We start from the raw sequence: 16,660 nt of genomic DNA on the forward strand, positions 1-16,660 counted from the left end.
GTTGCCAGTGGAAACTGAATCCTATTTGCTTGAATAACGCCATATCCATGTTATTTTGCTTGTGTATATATCAGAATATGGTTGCTTCACTGGTTGAGTGGCCAGCGTGGATTAATACATGGTAAAATGTGGCGGAGTGAGTGGATGCCCATCTGGAATTGCCATTTCCTTTCACTTGCTTGATTGATACTTGGGAGCATACATTAATGGTAACATTAAAAACTTACCGAACATTACAAAGTGCAATCATTTAGCTTAAATGATCCAAATCCAGACATTCCCAAGAAGATGTATTCAGTTTAGCATGCATACACACATAATGGTACTCAAAATGTCAGTGCATGGAACGTGATGTAGCTTCTCTCTTGCTATGTCGCTGCCATTTTATTTTCTCTCCAACAAATCCAAAAACAACACATTGAGCTACAGTATACATGAGTAGTTTATATTGGTCTTAATGTGTACCAGTCTGCTTATATAGTGGCAAGAAAAAGTATGTGAACCCTTTGGAATTATATGGATGTCTGCATAAATTGGTCATACAATTAGATCTGATCTTCATCTAAGTCACAACAACACACAGTCTGCTTAAACTAAAAACACCCACATTATTGCATTTTTCTTGTCTTTATTTAATACATAATTTAAACATTCACTGTGTAGGTTGGAAAATGTATGTGAACCCTTAGGCTAATGACTTCTCCAAAAGCTAATTGGAGTCAGGAGTCCGCTAACCTGGAGTACAATCATTGAGACGAGATTGGAGATGTTGGTTAGAGCTGCCCTGCCCTATAAAAAACGCTCACAAAATTTGAGTTTGCTATTCGCAAGAAGCATTGCCTGATGTGAACCATGCCTTGAACAAAAGAGATCTCAGAAGACCCAAGATGAAGAATTGTTGACTTGCATAAAGCTGGAAAGGGTTACAGAAGTAACTCTAAAAACCATGATGCTCATCAGTCCACGGTAAGACAAATTGTCTATAAATGGAGAAAGTTCATCACTGTTGCTACTCTCCTGAGGAGAGTTCTGCAAAGATGACTGCAAGAGCACAGCGCAGAATGCGCAATGAGGTCAAGAAGAATCCTAAATTGTCAGTTGAAGACTTACAGAAATCTCTGTAACATGCTAGCATCTCTGACGAGTCTACGATACGTAAAACGCTAAACAAGAATGGTGTTCATGGGAGGATCTGGATGTTCCACAGCGCTACTGGCAAAATATTCTGTGGACAGATTAAACTAAAGTTGAGTTGTTTGGAAGGAACACACAACACTACAGTAGCTTGCGAAAGTATTCACCCCCTTGGCATTTTTCCTAATTTGTTGCCTTACAACCTGGAATTATAATAGATTTTTGGGGGGGTTGTATCATTTGATTTACAATACATGCCAACCACTTTGAATATTCAAAATATTTTTTTATTGTGAAACAAACAAGAAATAAGACAAAAAAACTGAACTTGAGCAATTCACGTCTGATTCTGAAATCCTTCCCTCACTCCCCCTCACATTCTCTCTCTCTCTGTCTGTCTGCAAGCCGTCCTCTCTCTGTCAGGGATGTTGGCTTCCAGAACATTGTCTAGATTAATGAGATCTATTTGCATTGATTCCATTTCTTTGGTTGACATTAATCTCTGATATGCAAAGATATGACCTGATTCTGGATGTTGTACCATGTTAATGTACTCTTGAATTTCTGATAGTTATTCACCCCCCCCCAAAGTCAATACTTTGTAGAGCCAACTTTTGCAGCAATTACAGCTGCAAGTCTCTTGGGATATGTCTCTATTTGTATTTATTATGGATCCCTATTAGCTGCTGCCAAAGCAGCAGCTACTCTTCTTGGGGTCCAGCAAAATTAAGGCAGTTTATACAATTTTAAAACATTACAATACATTCACAGATTTCCCTCAGGCCCCTACTCCCACCACTACCACATATCTACAGTATTACATCTCTCTGTGTGTGTCTGTAACTGATTTTTATACTACAAAGGGTGAGTCTAATCCTGGATGCTGGATTGGATTAGTTAAAACTGTCTATTCCACATGTTACCACCGGCTAAATGTATGATGTTGAAAAGCTTATTTCTCTGTTTACATCTGACTGTGCAATCCACTGTCTCATCAGCTCAGCCAGGCAATTTATATACTAGATCTACACTGTAAAAAGCATCTAGACATCATCTCCCATGTCTTTTAGACTAGCATTTGGTTTTCAACACTAGAGATTTGTAATAACCTTGCTGTCTGTCTCTCCCACATTTACATTGTTTCAATATTGAAATTTGACCTCTAACTCTTCCATGGTATTTGTATTTGAATTTATTATGGATCCCCATTAGCTGCTGCCAAAGCAGCTAATATATCTACATTACTAAATCCGTGTGTGTATGTATGCATGTGTCTGTGCCAATGTTTGTGTTGCTTCACAGTCCCCGCTGTTCCATAAGGCGTTTTATTATCTGTTTATCTGCCACTCCTGTGGCAGGCCGGGCGCAGTGCACACTGACACGGTCGCCAGGTGTACTGTGTTTCCTCCGACACATTGGTGCGGCTGGCTTCCGGGTTAAGTGGGCATTGTGTCAAAAAGCAGTGTGGCTTGGTTGGGTTGTGTTTCGGGGGATGCACGGCTCTCAACCTTCGCCTCTCCCGAGTCCATACAGGAGTTGCAGCGATGAGACAAGACTAACTACCAATTGGACACCACGAAATTGGGCAGAAAAAGGGGTACATTTAAAATATATTAATTGAGAAAAAAAGAATATTCCATGACACTTGTCAACTGTGGGACCTTATAGACAGGTGTGTGCCTTACCTAATCATGTCCAATACTGAATTTACCACAGGTGCGCTCCAATCAAGTTGTAGAAATGAGGATGACCAATGGAAACAGGATGCACCTGAGCTCAATTCCAAGCAAAGGGTCTGAATACTTGTGATAAATGTGATATTCAGTTTTTTTTAAATGTATATACATTTGCAAACATTTCTAAAAACTTGTTTTTGCTATGTCATTATGTTGTATTGCATGTAGATTGATGAGGGGGGAAAAACAATTCAATACATTTTAGAATAAGGCTGTAATGTAACAAAATGTGGAAAAAGTCCAGGGGTCTGAATAGTTTCCGAATACACCGTATTTGTGTGCTGTGTGGAGAAGAGATGTCAAGGCAGAGACATGCTGTTACGCATGCCTCTATGAAGAGGGAACGCAACACCCTGCTACAACTAAACTCTCCGTGAAGTGAAAAAGGTATGGACTGTAGGTGCAAGAAAGAATGACAACAGGCAGAATGTGGTACCGTTTACCAGGACTTTATTCCTTCACACGGTAATATGGGGAAAAGGGGCTGGACGGAACCAAAGCAAAGAAAGTAAATCTCAAAGCCCCCCCCCTCTCCTATCTTACCTGCCTACCCACTTACTTACCTAATTTAGCACCACCTGGTGCCCTAACCAAAATACAAGGGGGTGGTCCGCCCAGGTCTTACCTAGTGTGCCTAGACAGCGAATATGCTACGGGTATATGTATGCCCGCGGGCCTCTTGCCTAAGCACTCCCTAGGTGCCTTCCCCTTCCCCCCTGGGAACAAATGAAACAGAATATTAAACAATTTCACAAACAAACTAAGAAACAAAGGACATCAAACAAGCTCTGAGCAACAAACTCACAAAACATACCAACTCTCAGCCCAGCAAAATCTCTAGCAAAATCTCTCTAGCAAAATCTCTGCAATGACCTCCCAGCAAATCTCTCTAATGACCTCCCAGCAAATCTCTCTAATGACCTCCCAGCAAATCTCTCTAGCAAAATCTCTGCAATGACCTCCCAGAAAAATCTCTCCTGAACAGAACACTGGCATTTATATAGCTTCAGAATGAATGGGTAATTGGAGACAGCTGCGTCTTGACGAGGGGGTGGGGTCAGCTCTCCAATTAGCCATGGAGTCGACCAATCAGCTGCTTGAGGGATTTCAGGAAGCCATTTCCTAAAATAAACACATGCAAATACACAAACTACAACACATAAACTGGGGAACGTAACACATGCTAATGACAGACTTGCTTTTTAATGGCCTCCGCAACACACTTCCACAATTTATTATGGTCTGTAGCGTAGAAGGGTTGGTCCTGGTCGGTCCCTGGATGGGAGACAAGATGCTGCTGGAAGTGGTGTTTGGGGACCAGTAGGAGGCACTCTTTCCCCTGACCGCAAAAAATATCCCAATGCCCCAGGGCATTGATTGGGGACATTGCCCTGTGTAGGGTGCCGTCTTTCAGATGGGACGTTGTTAAACGGGTGCCCTGACTCTCTGTGGGCACTAAAGATCCCATGGCACTCATTGTAAGTATGTCCTGGCTAAATTCACAATCTGCCCCTCATACCCTCATGGCTACCTAATCATCCCCAGCTTCCAATTGGCTCATTCATCTCCCCTCCTCTCCCCTGTAACTATTCCTCATGTCGGTGCTGTAAATGAGATTGTGTTCTCAGTCAAGTTACCTGGTAAAATAAGGGTTCAATAAATACAATCTATAGTTATTCTGCCCTTGAGTTGCGTTCCCATGCAAAACTAGACAGCTAACAACTAAGTCTTCAATAAAACTCCCAAGGCATGACTTTTCTAGAATGAATATATTGAAAACGTTTATGTTGTGAAACTGCAAAATACAGAAAAGAATATACTTTAGTATTCAATTCACACCGACATACTGTAGCTGTACATTAAACATTTGAAGTTGCATAAATACAAAGCACGCGCTAAGGTACCATGCACCATACCATGCACCGTCAAACTTTTTCCGAATTAACTCCATAATATCGACCGAAACATGGCAAATGTTGTTTAGAATCAATCCTCAAGGTGTTTTTTCACATATCTCTTCATTGATATGCAGTTCGTGGATTCTGCTTTCCCTTCAGAATCGCATGGAAAAATACCAGCAGCTGAAAAAGACGCACCAATTTCGATGGAGGACACCGGGCGGACACCTGGAAAATGTAGTCTCTTATGGTCAATCTTCCAATGCTATGCCTACAAATACGTCACAATGCTGCAGACACCTTGGGGAAACGACAGAAAGGGCAGGCTCATTCCTCTCGCATTCACAGCCATATATAAGGAGACAATGGGAAACGGAGCCTCAAAAATCGTGCTGATTTCCTGGTTGCCGTTTCATCTTGGTTTTGCCTGTAGCTCCCGTTCTAGGGCACCCACAGACAATATCTTTGCAGTTCTGGAAAATTCAGAGTGTTTTCTTTCCAAAGGTATCAATATGCATAGTCGAGCATCTTTTTGTGACAAAATATCTTGTTTAAAACGGGAACGTTTTTCATCCAAAAATGAAATTGCGCCCCCAGAGTTTCAAGAGTTTAAAGGCATTGCAAAGGCATTGCAATTTGTGATTGTTACCAGCCGGATAAGCTTTGACTAGGCATATTTTTGAACATGATCTTGGATTGACTGCCTCACTACAGATCTCTGTACACTTTGAGGTGACAGATAGAAGAGCATCGTCACCTTGCTCCCAGCCATGCTCTGTCTCTGCTGTAGCGGTGTCTGTATTTGTAGGGGCTGGGCCTGGATGCAGAGCAGCAAGATGCCTGTCACTATCGCACTCAGAGCACTTGATTGAAACCTTACAGTCTTTAGCTCTGTGCTGAGTTGACCCACAACATCGGAAACAAATGCCATTATTTTGAGATATGATTTGCGCTCATCTAGAGTTTTGTATCTAAACCCACGACACTTTTTAAGAGGATGAGGCTTGTTATGTATTGGGCAGTGACGGTCAGGGTTTTCAACCTTTGTCTTAATGGGTTTGGTTTGGTGGTCTGAAGCCTCAGATGACACATCTGTCTTGTATACAGTCACAGGTGTCTTGCTGCTGTACCTGGCAGGTTTCTCACTTTTCATGGACACCTGGTTAGTTGAGGTGTAGAGGGTGAACCTGGGGTCATTTCTGATTTTCGCCTGGTTCCTGATGAATCTCGAGAAGAACGAGAATGGTGGGAATGCTACCCGATAGTCCTCCTTATATTTGGATCCCTGTGCTATCCATTTTTCTTGTAAACTGAATGGAAGTTTCTCTACAATAGGGTTTACCCCCCGACATGTGTCCAGATAAGCGAGGCCTGGAAGGTACCCTTCTACTTTAGCACACTCCAGTTCGAGAAGAATGTCACCTAGTTCTCTTAGTTTGTGATTGTCTTTGTTAGCCAGTTTTGGAAAATCATCAATTTTCTTCAACAGTGCATTCCCGATCACTTCGGGTGTACCATAGCACTCTTCTAGTCGTTGCCAGACCATGTTAAGCCCTGCTGTTGCATTGAAAATATGGACAGATCTAATTATGTTTGCTTGCTCAGACGACTCTGCCCCTAGCCACTTGGTAATTAGATCTAACTCTTCCCTGGCTGATAAATTCAAGTCTCTGGTCGCATTGAGAAAGGATGCTTTCCATGCCCAATAATTTTCAGGGCGATCATCAAACTTCAGGAGTCCGGAACTCACCATCTCACGTCGTAGGAGGTACTTGATGAGGTCTGGTGCCACTTGTGACTCAGGGAAGTTTTGTGTGTGTGACTGGAAGTGGGCTTGCTTTCCATTTCCACCATGCTGCTGTTCATTTCTTTTGAACGGAGAGTCTCTGCTCATGTTCTGTTGTTTGCTACTTTCTGGATTATGGCATGTAGCTGGGTCAACACTAAGCTCTTGATGGCTGCAGCACTCGCCGTTGAGGATCTGCTTGACTGTTTTGATGACCTTGATCTTGTAGATTGAGACTTGGTCCCAATGTGCTGAAGAGGCTCTTCCATCTCTCTCTGTTGAACACCTGGCTCTGGTTGTTGCATCATAGACTGCTGGTCTTCCCTAGGAAGAGAGGCTTTGTTGGCTGATGAACGTAGAAACAAAACCACCGTGTGTGGTTATTCTTGAGTTTGAGCCCGATGTGATGATGTTTTTTCACTATTCTGCCCTTGAGTTGCGCTCCCATGCAAAACTAGACAGATAGCTAACAACTAAGCATTCAAGAAAAGTCACGCCTTGGGAGTTTTATTGAAGACTTAGTTGTTAGCTATCTGTCTAGTTTTGCATGGGAACTCAACTCAAGGGCAGAATAATAGTACTCATCTCCAGTAATGAAAAAGGGCATGTGCGCCAAAGGGAGGGTTCACAACCTTTTGATCCCCGTCATCTATGGGATTTGCTCCCAGGAATCTGCCCAGATTTCGTCTTCAAATTGTACGTTGTAGAACAGATTTCATTGTCTGTCAGATTGAACAGGGAATTGTCAGCTCTGTTGTCTATCTATGCAAAAATCGCTGAAGTTGGAAACTTTTATTTCCCTCACCAACTTTAAACATCAACTATCGGAGCAGCTAACCGATCGCTGCAGCTGTACATAGTCCATCTGTAAATAGCCCACCCAATATATCTTCCTCATCCCCATACTGTTTTTATTTTATTTACTTTTCTGCTCTTTTGCACACCAGTAGCTCTACTTACACATCATCATCTGCTCATTTATCACTCCAGTGTTAATCTGCTAAATTGTAACTATTTGCTCCTATGGCCTATTTATTGCCTACCTCCTCATGCCTTTTGCACACACTGTATATAGACTTTATTTTTTCTACTGTGTCATTGATTTGCTTATTGTGTTATTGGCTTGTTTATTGTTTACTCCATGTGTAACTCTGCTGTTGTTGTCTGTGTCACACTGCTTTGTTTTATCTTGGCCAGGTCGCAGTTGCAAATGAGAACTTGTTCTCAACTAGCCTACCTGGTTAAATAAAGGTGAAATAAATCAAATATAAAATCTGCAGGGTTCAGAATGTTTCACATCACTGAATACACTGCAAGTCCATTGAGCATTGGGAGACTGGCAGGATATAGGTGTTTTTCATTAAGCTTTATAATGGTGATCACATGGCCTTTAGTGGAGTTACGTCATGCTGTAGGAGTTGAAGGGATGATGGGCCAGCGCTGTCACCGCTGAACGGGATGATGGGCCAGAACTGATGTGCCAACTCCAGCTCAGAGACGTCTAGGAGGCATCTTGGATGGTAGCTTTTCTGACTAACGATTAGCTTTGCCATGACACCACTTTCTGTCCCCCACCATTTGGGATTTTCACTCTATCCTCAGAATAGTTTGAAAGATTGAGACAGTGAGGAATATGCATCTTCATTTTGTTTATCTCTGTCTCTTCCATATAAACTCTCCTATCTCTGTAATAAAACCAACAGATGCTACCGCTTTCACACAGTAACCAGACGGTCTGAACAGTTTGTGTGTGTGTGTGCACACGTGGGTGTATGAATGCCTGTGAGTGTCTGTGCATGTCCATCTGCATGTGTCTGTGTGTGCATGTGTGTCTGTTTGTCTTTTCTGGTTCCCTCCATTGTCTTTGCCCTCTTTCAATGTCCAAAAAGTTATTGTTCATCTTGATGTCTTGAGTTCATCATGTGAAGTCTTTGTCAGAACAAAAAATCTAACTGTCTGGCAATAATGGTCATAGAAGTTTTCACTTATTTTAGCTGTGAGCGTATATTGTTGAAGACATCAGAATGTTGATGTAAGTTCTCCAGTTGCCTCCCTATGAAACTGAAAAACAGTCTACAGTCGGATCAGGTGATGGGTTAGGACCTCACTTTTCCATGGGCCCACCTACACAGCCTGGCGTCATGTGGAGCTCGTCTAAGGCCCCTCTTTGTCTCCACAGCCTGCATTCCTGGAAGCAGACGGGATGTTTGATGGAGAAGGGGTCGTCTTGCTCTTCATCATTGGTGGAGAGGTGCTTCGCAGGCCCCTCAGTGGCTGTATCAGGAGACATGGTTCATCCCCTGGGGTTGGTGGGTTAGAAGTTTAGATTATTATCCAATCAGATGTCGGTTTGTTTTAAAGTTTTCCACATCTGATTCTAAAATCCTTCCCTCACTCCCCCTCACATTCTCTCTTTCTCTGTCAGTCTGCAAGCCGTCCTCTCTCTGACACCCTGGATGGTTCCGACCTTGAATATGTGGACATCTATAAGTACCTAGGTGTCTGGCTAGACTGTAAACTCTCCTTCCAGACTCATATCAAACATCTCCAATCGAAAATCAAATCAACAGTCGGCTTTCTATTCCGCAACAAAGCCTCCTTCACTCACGCCGCCAAACTTACCCTAGTAAAACTGACTATCCTACCGATCCTCGACTTCGGCGATGTCATCTACAAAATTGCTTCCAACACTCTACTCAGCAAACTGGAGGCAGTTTATCACAGTGCCATCCGTTTTGTCACTAAAGCACCTTATACCACCCACCACTGCGACTTGTATGCCCTAGTCGGCTGGCCCTCGCTACATATTCATCGCCAGACCCACTGGCTCCAGGTCATCCACAAGTCCATGCTAGGTAAAGCTCCGCCTTATCTCAATTCACTGGTCACGATGGCAACGCCCATCCGTAGCACGCGCTCCAGCAGGTATATCTCACTGATCATCCCTAAAGCCAACACCTCATTTGGCCGCCTTTCGTTCCAGTACTGTGCTGCCTGTGACTGGAACGAATTGCAAAAATCCTTGAAGTTGGAGACTTTTATCTCCCTCACCAACTTCAAACATCTGCTATCTGAGCAGCTAACCGATCGCTGCAGCTGTACATAGTCTATTGGTAAATAGCCCACCCATTTTCACCTACCTCATCCCCATACTGTTTTTATTCATTTACTTTTCTGCTCTTTTGCACACCAATATCTCTACCTGTACATGACCATCTGATCATTTATCACTCCAGTGTTAATCTGCAAAATTGTAATTATTCGCCTACCTCCTCATGCCTTTTGCACACAATGTATATAGACTCCCCTTTTTTTCTACTGTGTTATTGACTTGTTAATTGTTTACTCCATGTGTAACTCTGTGTTGTCTGTTCACACTGCTATGCTTTATCTTGGCCAGGTCGCAGTTGCAAATGAGAACTTGTTCTCAACTAGCCTACCTGGTTAAATAAAAGTGAAATAAAATAAAATAAAAAGGGATGTTGGCTTCCAGAACATTGTCTAGATTAATGAGATCTATTTGCAATGATTCCATTTCTTTGGTTGACATATGACCTGATTCTGAATGTTGTGCCATGGTAAAGTACTCTTGAATTTATGATAGTTATTTTCCCGAAATTACATGTTCTTCAAACTGCTCCTCGGGAGTCTCAATAATCCAGACTGCAGTGTTCAATAATCCAGACACTGGTTCACAATGCGTATGCTTTGGCCAGAGTTCTAGTTTCATCCGCAGTCTCTGGTTTTACCCAGAGCAGGTGCAGGCCTGTGTGGGATCAACAACCTGTCTGTTTCATCCAGTCATGTCAACTGGCATCACATTTACAAGCCTCCACTTGTCCAGTTTTCCCTCTGAGGCAAACTCATAGTGAGTGGTGAGGGTTTATACAAAAAACAAAATAATAAAAATAACGTGAGAAATAAATACACAATGAGTAATGATAACTTGGCTATATTCACCGGGTACCAGTGCCGAGTCGATGTTCAGGGTACGAGGTAATTTAAGTAGATATATACTGTACGTATGGTTAAAGTGACTTGGCTACAGGATAGATAGTAAACAGTAACAGCAGCGTATGTGATGAGTCAAAAGACTTAGTGCAAAAAGGGGAAATTCTGTTAGTCCGGGTAGCCATTGGTTAACTATTTAACTAACTATTTAGCAGTGTTATGGCTTGGGGGTAGAAGCTGTTTGCGGTCCTGTTGGTGCAGTGCGGTAGCAGACAGAGAAGTCTATGATTTGAGTGGCTAGAGTCTTTGACAATTTTTAGGGCCTTCCTCTGACACTGCCCGGTGTAGAGGTCCTAGATAGCAGGGAGCTTGGCCCAAGTGTTGTACTGAGCCGTACATATTACCATCTGTAGCCCCTTGTGGTCGGATGCCAAGCAGATGCCATACTAAGTGGTGATGCAGCCAGTCAAGATACTCTCAATGGTGCAGCTGTTTAATGACATCACAGTTAAAAAACGTTACCCTCTACCACACTTCACCTCGGCTGTTGAGCCTCTTCAGGGAGCAACCATCTCCTCAATATTGTACCTTCGGGAATGCCTACCATCTGGTTTGGATACGGGGAGACGAGTGGAAGACAGCCTTTGACATGGCTAGCGGGCACTATAATTTTGAGGACATGAGGGCCCATGCTGAATCTTTTCAGCCTCCTGAGGGGGAAGAGGCATTGTTGTGCCCTCTTAACGAATGTGTTGATGTATGTAGCCCAGGATAATTCCTTAGTGAAGTGGACACCGAGGAACCTCTCGACCTGCTCCACTACAGCCCTGTTTCCTGTAGTCCACTATTAGCTCCTTTGTCTTGCTGATGTTGAGGGAGAGATTGTTTTCCTGGCACCACACTGTCAGGTCTCTGATCGTTTCCCTGTAGGATGTCTCGTCGTCGTTGGTGATCAGGCCTATCACCGTCATGTTGTCAGAAAACGTAATGATGGTGTTGGAGTCATGCGTGGCCACGCAGTCATGGCTGAACAGGGAGTACAGGAGGGGACTAAGCACACACCCCTGAGGGGCCCCCGTGTTGAGGGTCAGCGTGGTGGATGTGAGACATTAAAACTAGTTTTTCAACCACTCCACAAGTTTCTTGTTAACAAACTGTAGTTTTGGCAAGTCGGTTAGGACATCTACTTTGTGCATGACAAGTCATTTTTCCAACAATTGTTTACAGACATATTATTTCACTTATAATTCACTGTATCACAATTCAAGTGGGTCAGAAGTTTACATACACTAAGATGACTGTGCCTTTAAACAGCTTGGGAAATTCCAGAAAATGATTTCATGGCTTTGGAAGCTTCTGATAAGCTAATAGACATAATTTGAGTCAACCTTCAAACTCAGTGCATGACATCATGGGAAAATCAAAAGAAATCAACCAAGACCTCAGAAAAATTAATTGTAGCCCTCCACAAGTCTGGTTCATCCTTGGGAGCAATTTCCAAATGCCTGAAGATTCCACGTTCAACTGTACAAGCAATAGTACGCAAGTATAAACACCATGGGACCACGCAGCCGTCATACCTATCAGGAAGGAGACGCGTTCTGTCTCCAAGAGATTAACGTACTTTGGTGCGAAAAGTGCAAATTAATCTCAGAACAACAGCAAAGGACCGTGTGAAGATTCTGGAGGAAACAGATACAAACGTATCTATATCCACAGTAAAAAGAGTCCTATATCGACATAACCTGAAAGGCTGCTCAGCAAGGAAGAAGCCACTTCTCCAAAACCGCCATAAAAAAGCCAGACTACGGTTTGCAACTGCACATGGGGACAAAGATTGTACTTTTTGGAGAAATGTCCTCTTGCCTGATGAAACGAAAATAGAACTGTTTAGCCATAGTGACCATCGTTATGTTTGGAGGAAAATGGGGGAGGTTTGCAAGCCTAAGAACACCATCCCAACCATGAAGCACAGGGGTGGCAGCATCATGTTGTGGGGGTGCTTTGCTGCAGGAGGGACTGGTGCACTTCACAAATATATGACATCATGAGGTAGGACAATTATCTGGATATATTGAAGCAACATCTCAAGACCTCAGTCAGGAAGTTAAAGCTTGGTCGCAAATGGATCTTCTAAATGGACAATGACCCCAAGCATACTTCCAAAGTTATGGCAAAATGGCTTAAGGGCAACAATGTCAAGGTATTGGAGTGGCCATCACAAAGCCCTGACCTCAATACTATAGAACATTTGTGGGAAGAACTGAAAAAGCGTGTGCGAGCAAGGAGGCCTACAAACCTTACTCAGTTACACCAGTTCTGTCAGGAGGAATCGGCCAAAATTCACCCAACTTGTTGTGGGAAGCTTGTGGAAGGCTACCTGAAATGTTTGACCCAGGTTAAACAATTTAAAGTCAATGCTACCAAATACTAATTGAGTGTATGTGAATTTCTGACCCACTGGGAATGTGATGAAAGAAATGAAAGCTGAAATAAATCATTCTCTCTACTATACTTTTATACTATATTACTTACTATATTATACTATACTACTATACTATTATACCTAAGCGGTATGACGGCTGCGTGGTCCCATGGTGTTTATACTTGCGTACTATTGTTTGTACAGATGAACGTGGTACCTTCAGGCGTTTGGAAATTGCTCCCAAGGATGAACCAGACTTGAGGAGGTCTACAATTTATTTTCTGAGGTCTTGGCTGATTTCTTTTGATTTTCCCATGAAGACCGGGGCTTCACTGTGATGACGGTCTGCATTAATTTTTTGGGCACAACGCGGCCCGCTGAAGGTGAACACGGGCAGATTCTCATGTCTACTCCGCGTGCCTGAACCAGTTGTCCACCGCAGGAGCCTCGGTCTGACTCTGATGCCAAGGTGCCAGAACAGGCTGGTCCCGAGTACGCACTGGAAGAGAGAGATGTTAGTGGAGGAGTGGCAAAGCGAGTTCTGTGCCATCTCGGCCCAGGGCACGAACACCGCCCTCTCAACCGGCCGGTCCTGGCAATAAGACTGCAGAAAACTGCCCACATCCTGGTTTACTCTCTCCACCTGCCCATTACTCTCGGGGTGAAACCCTGAAGTAAGGCTGATCGAGACCCCCAGACATTCCATTGGACGCCTTCCAGACCCTAGACGTGAACTAGGGACCTCGATCAGACACAATATCCTCATGCACCCCGTAGTGCGTAACAAGGCCTCCGCAGTCTGTAGGGCCGTAGGGAGACCAGGCAGAGGGAGGAGATGACAGAACTAAGAGAACCAATCCAGAATGACCAGGATCGCGGTGTTACCCTGTGAGGTGGAGATCGGTACGAAAAATCCACCAACAGGTGCGACCAAGGCCGTTGTGGAACGGGTAAAGGGTTTAGCTTCCCTCTGGGCAGGTGCCTAGGAGCCTTACACTGGGCGCACACCAAACAGGAGGAAACGTAAACCCTCACATCCTTAGCCAAGGTAGGCCACCAGTACCTCCCGCTCAAACAGCGATCCCAGGATGACCAGAGGAGGGTGACGTGTGGGCCCAATAGATCAACCGATCACGGACAGCAGTCGGTATGCACAGATGCCCAGGGGGACACTGGACGGGAGCTGGCTCTGCACTTAACGCCTGCTCAATGTCCGCGTCCAGCTCCCACACCACCGGCGCCACCAGGCAGGAGGCTGGGAATATGGGTGTTGGATCCATGGGCCGCTCCTCTGTGTCATACAGCCGGGACAATGCATCTGCCTTCACGTTCTGGGAGCCTGGTCTGTAGGAAAGGGTGAACACAAATCGGGTGAAAAACATGGCCCACCTTGCCTGGCGAGGGTTCAGTCTCCTCGCTGCCCGGATGTACTCCAGATTGCGGTGGTCAGTCCAGATGAGAAAAGGGTGTTTAGCCCCCTCAAGCCAATATCTCCACGCCTTCAGAGCCTTTACGACAGCCGACAGCTCCCGGTCCCCCACGTCATATTTTCGCTCCACTGGGCTGAGCTTCTTCGTGAAGAAGGCACAGGGGTGGAGCTTCGGTGGTGTACCCGAGCGCTAAGAGAGCACAGCTCCTATCCCAGCCTCGGACGCATCCACCTCCACTATGAATGCCAAAGAGGGATCCGGATGGGCCAGCACGGGAGCAGGGGTAAACAGAGCCCTTAGATGACCAAAAGCCCTGTCGGCCTCAGCCGACCACTGCAAACTCACCAGGCCCCCTTCAGATGTGGGAGCCTCTACCTGACCAAAACCCCGGATAAACCTCCAGTAGTAATTGGCAGATCCAAGAAACCGCTGCACCTCCTTTACCGTGGTGGGAGTCGGCCAATTACGCACGGGTACAATGCGGTCATTCTCCATCTCCACCACTGAGGTGGAAATGCGGTACCCTAGGAAGGAGACAGACTGTTGGAAGAACAGGCACTTCTCAGCCTTGACATACAGGTCATGTTCCAACAATTGTCCAAGCACCCTGCGCACTAGGGACACATGCTCCGCATGTATAGCGGAGTATATCAGAATGTCATCCATATACACCACTACGCCCTGCCCGTGCAGGTCCCTGAAAATCTTGTCTACAAAGGCTTGGAAGACTGATGGAGCATTCATCAACCCGTACGGCATGACGAGGTACTCATAATGCCCTGAGGTGGTACTGAATGTCGTCTTCCACTCGTCTCCCTCCCGGATACGCACCAGGTTGTAAGCGCTCCTGAGATCTAGTTTGGTGAAGAAGCGCGTGCATTGACTCAATCGCTGTGGCGATGAGAGGTAGCGGGTAACTGTACCTCACAGTGATCTGATTTAGACCTCGATAGTCAATACATGAGCGCAGACCTCCATCCTTCTTCTTCACAAAAAAGAAACTCGAGGAGGCGGGTGATGTGGAGGACCGAATGTACCCCTGATGCAGGGATTCGGAGACATATGTTTCCATAGCCACCGTCTCCGCTTGTGACAGAGGATGCACGTGACTCCAAGGAAGTGCGGCGCTACCAGGAGATTTATCGCACAATCCCCCTGTCGATGGGGTGGTAATTGAGTCACCTTCTTCTTTGAGAAGGCGAGAGCCAAACTGGCATATTCAGGGGGAATGCGCACTGTAGAGACTTGGTCTGGACTTTTCACTGCGGTCGCTCTAACGGAAACCCCTAAACACCTCCCTGTGCACTCTCGTGTCCACCCCGTGAGAGCCCCCCGTTGCCAAGAAACAGTGGGGTCATGACAAGCTAACCAGGGTAAGCCTAGCACCACGGGAAACACAGGAGAGTCAATGAGGAAGAGACATTCTCTCCTTTTGAACCCCCTGCGTCACCATACTCAGAGGAGCGGTGGCCACCCTAATCAACCCTGACCCTAATGGTTGACTATCTAAGGCGTGAACGGGGAAGGGCACAGCCACGGGAACAATGGGGGTCCCTAAACTATGGGCAAACAATCTATCTATAAAATTCCCAGCCGCGCCTGAATCAACGAGTGCCTTATCCTTGGAAGGGGGGGAGGGGGGGTTGTGGAGACCCCGGTTGTGCTGGTGGAGGCACTGGTAGAACTCCCTGTCTCTTCCAGCAGTCCATTGTCTGGACAACGCGGTCCATGGCGGTGCCAAGATGGTGGAGCATTGCTGCGTGCTCCCGGACGCGCTCCTCCACCCTTATACCCGGGGTACCTGCTCCTGCTGACTCCATATAGCTGCTCCGGAATTCTGTAAGGGTTGCGTACTGGCGGCAGAGAAGTCAGGCACAGGAGAGCAACAACTGTATTTACAACGGAGCAGTTTAATAATAAAAACCACCGGAAACAGAACAAACAATCAATGGGTACAAAACCCTTCACACACCAGATAAACGTGCACATGCACTTACAATAAACAATTCCGGACAAGGACATGTGGGGGAACAGAGGGTTAAATACACAACATGTAATGATGGGATTGAAACCAGGTTTGTGGGAAGACAATACAAAAGAAATGGAAAATGAAAAGTGGATCGATGATGGCTAGAAGACCGGCGACGCCAAACGCCGCCCGAACAAGGAGCGGAACCAACTTTGGTGGAAGTCGTGACAATCCTAAATGTTTATTGCATGACTACCTAGTAAAGTTCGGAATACTGCAGCCAGTGATGTGCCATCAGCAAAAAAAAGTTGTGTAGTGAAAGTTTTCAAAA

The sequence above is a fragment of the Oncorhynchus masou genome, chromosome 29 (genome assembly GCF_036934945.1).
Source record: "Oncorhynchus masou masou isolate Uvic2021 chromosome 29, UVic_Omas_1.1, whole genome shotgun sequence".
Lineage (NCBI taxonomy): Eukaryota > Metazoa > Chordata > Actinopteri > Salmoniformes > Salmonidae > Oncorhynchus > Oncorhynchus masou.